Genomic DNA, 5,335 nt, shown 5'->3' with positions numbered 1-5,335 from the left:
CCCATTTTTGCCGCTGAAACATAGGCCTGCAACGGTTCAGGTGAGTGCATTAGTAGTTTAGATTAAAACTAGTATAGGCACCTGGGTCTCTGTTCTTTCAGTCCCTCCCAGCTGCTTATTTTAGGCTTCCTTCCAACAAATAGGTCACATTTAGGAGATTTGTGTGGTGAGCATTTGGGTAAGTTTATATAAGGATGTTTGGTGCAGGTATATGTACCCAAAAGAGTGCTGATGATACAAGTATGCATTGGGCAAAGTAGTGCTGATAATGCAAAAAGAGTGCTGATAATGCAAGGAGGCATTGTGCAAAGGAGTGCTGATAATGCAATAAGATGCTGTGAAAAAGAGTGCTAATAATGGAGATCCTGGCTGTATAAAGTCTGCTGGAATTCCACAGCCTGGTGACAGAGGAATATCCAAGGTAAGAGAACCTTCCTGGGTGTCTGTTTGAAGTACACATATGTATATGACAGGTTTTGAAAAACCTAGCTCCAAGTCCACACACACACTTGCTTCTATCAAGGTATGTGGCATTGATTGCTGTTATCTGTGCATTATCACAAATAAGCAGGCCTTTGCAGACAGTGGAAGAAAATGCTGCACAGGAGACCACCGGGCCTCAGTATCTGTACATGAACTGGTGGTGATACAGCATCGGTATGTTTCCACTATATGCTCTTATGTATGAACAGTGTGTGTCCGGTATATGCTCTAGGTATGAGTTACTGTGAGGACACTGCCTCGGTATATTTATCCACTATATGCTCTATGTATGAGTTACTGTGAGGACACTGCCTCAGTATATTTATCCACTATATGCTCTATGTATGAGTTACTGTGAGGACACTGCCTCAGTATATTTATCCACTATAGGCTCTATGTATGAGTTACTGTGAGGACCAGGGGAGGGCTGGCAGCCTTAGGCCTGGGGGGCAAAACCAGTCAAGTGGCCCATTGCGCCACCAAATCAGTTCACCATTCCTGGTTTTATAACGGATATTGATGTTATGCTAATCAGTAGCTCTTTGCCATACCCGCTCCTTCACGGCTCTGACTTTCAATGTTGTCAGAGCACAGGCTGAGAATCTCTGAGCCTGTGCTCTGACTCACTAACTGAGCGCCGGAACCACGAGGGAGAGGATATGATCTGACTGCACCTACTGCTGGTGCGCACCAGTGGACCACCAGCGAATCGTTTAAATTAAATATGCTGGTGTACCCAACTTGCGAGCTGTGTTGGCCGCCGGGTGCCTCTGTTGTCATGGCACCCTGCGTGACCGCACAGCTTGCCCACCCCAACGGCTGGCCCTGCTGACACACACTGACGTTACTACTTAGACATCACTCAATATTAATACAGACATCAGAGTAAACACCAATAAACTGTGGAAGCAGAGCTGATCCCCCCAAAAAAGGTTTGCTTAGAGGATTTATTGTAAGATTAAATCATGCCTCCTCCTCTCTCTCCCCAATGCGCTGCTCTGTAGGCTGGGAGGAAGTGAAGAGTAATCACAGTCTCCCAGCACAACACCACCTGTGGCTGCATGGGGAACAGCTGTTTAATGTAATGCTTGCAGGACGGCCAGCTGCCGCAGAACCTCTTTGTTTCCGTCTCTGCAAAGGGCTCCAGGCACTGCTTGTTGTGAGTGTGACCCACTGTAAATTAGGGGCAGAGGACAGAGGGCACTTGCACTGCGGTCAAGACGGGTCTGGGCAGGAGGAGAGTGTTGTGCAATCAGTGCACTCCCCTCCTGTGAGTCACCAGTAGACTGGTGCACCTGCCCAGGATCAGAGGCAGTGCAAGGATTTTTGCCGCCCTAGACAAAATATAAATTTGCCGCCCCCCCCATGTGACATCACAATGCCCCACCCATATGATCTGCCATATGAACTAACGGCAGTGCTGCACACAGTGTGTGTTTACATTAAAAAGCCTGCAGGGACCAGCTATAGACACCAGAACAACTTCATTAAGCTATAGTGTCCCTTTAATGTGAGGTAAATTATAGATTAGTGTCACTAATAATATACTAGATTGCCTACTTACAATTAGATGAGGATGATGATGGGCTGCAGTTTGGCTCCACTGGTCTGGTGTAGAACAGGATCTCTGGAGGCTGTTTGCAACTGTGGTCACAAAATTCAATGTTCTGGGAGAATTGGAAGCAGCTCCATTTTTTGGGGGCCTCTTACACAGCTCAAGGTCTGGGCCCCAGGGCCTGACGGTGGGTATGCCCATAAGGCCCACTCATAAGTCCACTTATATGTTCCACCCACCCATGAGTTCGCTCACAGGGAGTGGAGTGTGTAGGGGATGTGTTATGTGTTATTGTAGAGGATCTAATATGTGTGCTTATGGTATGTAGTGTATAGGGATACCAGTTTGTGCAGGTGAGTGTGTTTGTGTGTAGTGGAAGCAGTGTGTATTTGTGTATAAGGGATGTATTATGTGTTTCTGGTTGTGTGTAAGGGATGCATTGTGTGAATCTGTGTTTGTATGCATAAGGGATGCAAGGTGTGTGTCTGTATGTGTGTGCATTGAGTGTAAGAGATGCATTGTGTTTCTGTGTGTATGTAAGAAAAACAGTGTGTGTGTTTGCATGTGTGTGTAAGGGTTTGCATTGTATGTTTCTGTGTATGTGTGCAAATTATGCATTGTCTTTGTGTGTAAGGGTTGCATAGTGTGTGTGTGTAATGGATGCATTGTGTGTTTCTCTGTGTGTAAGGGAAGCATGTTGTGTTTCTGTGTATGTATAGGGATGCATTGTGTGTTTCTGTGTATGTATAGGGATGCATTGTGTGTTTCTGTGTATGTATAGGGATGCATTGTGTGTTTCTGTGTATGTATAGGGATGCATTGTGTGTGTGTGTGTGTGTGCGCGCGCGTAGTGTGAAAGAGCTCCCTGTCTTGCCCCCTGCCCTATAGAGCTGTCCCTTCTGTCCCTTAGAGCTCTCCCCTGCCCCTTAGTGGTCTCTCCTCACCCCCACCCTCCCCTAGCGGTCTCTTCTCTCACTCACCCACCCTCCCTGTGCTCTTCTCATCCCCCCCTCCACCCTCCCTGTGTTCTCCTCACCCCCCCTCCTCCCTGTGTTCTTCTTACTTCCCCCCTTGTTCTTCTTACTCCCCCCTTGTTCTTCTTACCCCCTTCTTCTTCTTACCCCCTCTTCTTACCCCCACTTCTTCTTAACCCCTTCTTCATACCCCATTCTTCTTCTTACACCCCCCTACTTCTTCTTACCCCCCTTCTTCTTCTTACCCCCTTCTTCTTCTTACTCCCCTTCTTCTTCTTACTCCCTCTTCTTCTTCTTACCCCCCTTCTTCTTCTTACCCCCCTTCTTCTTCTTACCCCCTTCTTCTAATTACTCCCCACTCTTGTTCTTCTTACTCCCCCCTTCTTCTTCTTACCCCCCTCTTTTTCTTATCTCCCTCCTTCTTACTTCCCCCTTCTTCTTCTTTCCCCTTCTTCGTCTTACTCTCCACTCTTCTTATTCTTACTCCCCCCTCTTTTTCTTACTCCCTCCTCTTCTTCTTCTTCTTACTTCCCCCTTTTTCTTATCTCCCCTCCTTCTTACTCCCCCTCCCCCTCTTCTTACTCCCCTCCCTCTTCTTCCCTCCTTTTTTCTTTTCTCCCCTCCTTTTAACACTCCCCCCCCTCCCCTCTTCTTACTCTCCCCCCTCCCCTCCTCTTACTCTCCCCCTCCTCTCTTCTTACCCCCTCCCCTCTTCTTACTCTTTCCCCTCCCCTCTTCTTACTCTCCACCCTCCCCTCCTCTTACTCTCCCCCTCCCCTCTTCTTACTCTCCCCCTCCCCTCTTCTTACTCTCCCCCCTCCCCTTACTCTCCCCCCTCCCCTCTTCTTACTCTCCCCCCTTCCCCTCTTCTTACTCTCCCCCCTCCCCTCTTCTTACTCTCCCCCCCTTCCCCTCTTCTTACTCTCCCCCCTCCCCTTACTCTCCCCCTCCCCTCTTCTTACTCGCCCCCCTTCCCCTCTCCCCTCTTCTTACTCTCCCCCCTCCCCTCCTCCTATTCTCTCCCCCCTCCCCTCCTCTTATTCTCTCCCCCCTCCTCTTATGCTCTCCCCCCCTCCCCTCCTCTTATTCTCTCCCCCTCCTCTTATGCTCTCCCCCCTCCCCTCCTCTTATGCTCTCCCCCCTCCCCTCCTCTTATTCTCTCCCCCCCTCCTCTTATGCTCTCCCCCCCTCCCCTCCTCTTATTCTCTCCCCCCTCCCCTCCTCTTATTCTCTCCCCCTCCCCTCCTCTTATTCTCTCCCCCCTCCTCTTATGCTCTCCCCCCCTCCCCTCCTCTTATTCTCTCCCCCCTCCTCTTATGCTCTCCCCCCTCCCCTCCTCTTATGCTCTCCCCCCTCCCCTCCTCTTATTCTCTCCCCCCTCCTCTTATGCTCTCCCCCTCCCCTCCTCTTATTCTCTCCCCCCTCCCCTCCTCTTATTCTCCCCCCTCCCCTCCTCTTATTCTCTCCCCCCTCCCCTCCTCTTATTCTCTCCCCCCTCCTCTTATTCTCTCCCCACCTCCCCTCCTCTTATTCTCTCCCCCCTCCTCTTATTCTCCCCCCCTCCCCTCCTCTTATTCTCTCCCCCCTCCCCTCCTCTTATTCTCTCCCCCCCTCCCCTTATTCTCTCCCCCCTCCCCTCCTTTTATTCTCTCCCCCCCTCCCCTCCTCTCCTCTTATTCTCTCCCCCCCTCCCCTCCTCTTATTCTCTCCCCCCCCTCCCCTCCTCTTATTCTCTCCCCCCCCTCCCCTCCTCTTATTCTCTCCCCCCCTCCCCTCCCCTCCTCTTATTCTCTCCCTCCCCTCCCCTCCTCTTATTCTCTCCCTCCCCTCCCCTCCTCTTATTCTCTCCCCCCCTCCCCTTCTCTCCCCCCCCCCCCTCCCCTCCTCTTATTCTCTCCCCCTCCCCTCTTCTTCTTACCCCCTCCCCGGTAGCGTGGCCGAGCTGCTCTCCGGTCCGCAGTGCCCGGCCGGAGTGATGGGAAGGTGCACACTGAGTGTGCACTTCCTGTCAGTCCGGCCGGGTACAGGAAACAGAAACTCCTGTTCCGCGCGGAACAGGAGTTTCTGTTTCCTGTACCCGGCCGGACTGACAGGAAGGTGCACACTCAGTGCACCTTCCCATCACTCCGGCCGGCACCGCGGACCGGAGACCAGCTCGGCCACGCTACCGGGGAGGGGAGGCAGTGAGGCAGCCTGTCTGGGCGCTCTTTACAGAGCGCTCAGGCGGCTGCAGCATTTAAAGGGCCGGCCCGCCGCGGCCGGTCCTAAAAGAATTTCGGGCGGCCTGGGGGGCAATTGCCTCCCTGCCCCCCGGCCCAGCCCG

Source organism: Pelobates fuscus, chromosome 6, assembly GCF_036172605.1.
Source record: "Pelobates fuscus isolate aPelFus1 chromosome 6, aPelFus1.pri, whole genome shotgun sequence".
Taxonomy (NCBI): Eukaryota; Metazoa; Chordata; class Amphibia; order Anura; family Pelobatidae; genus Pelobates; species Pelobates fuscus.
Note: the sequence above shows the minus strand (reverse complement) of the source record.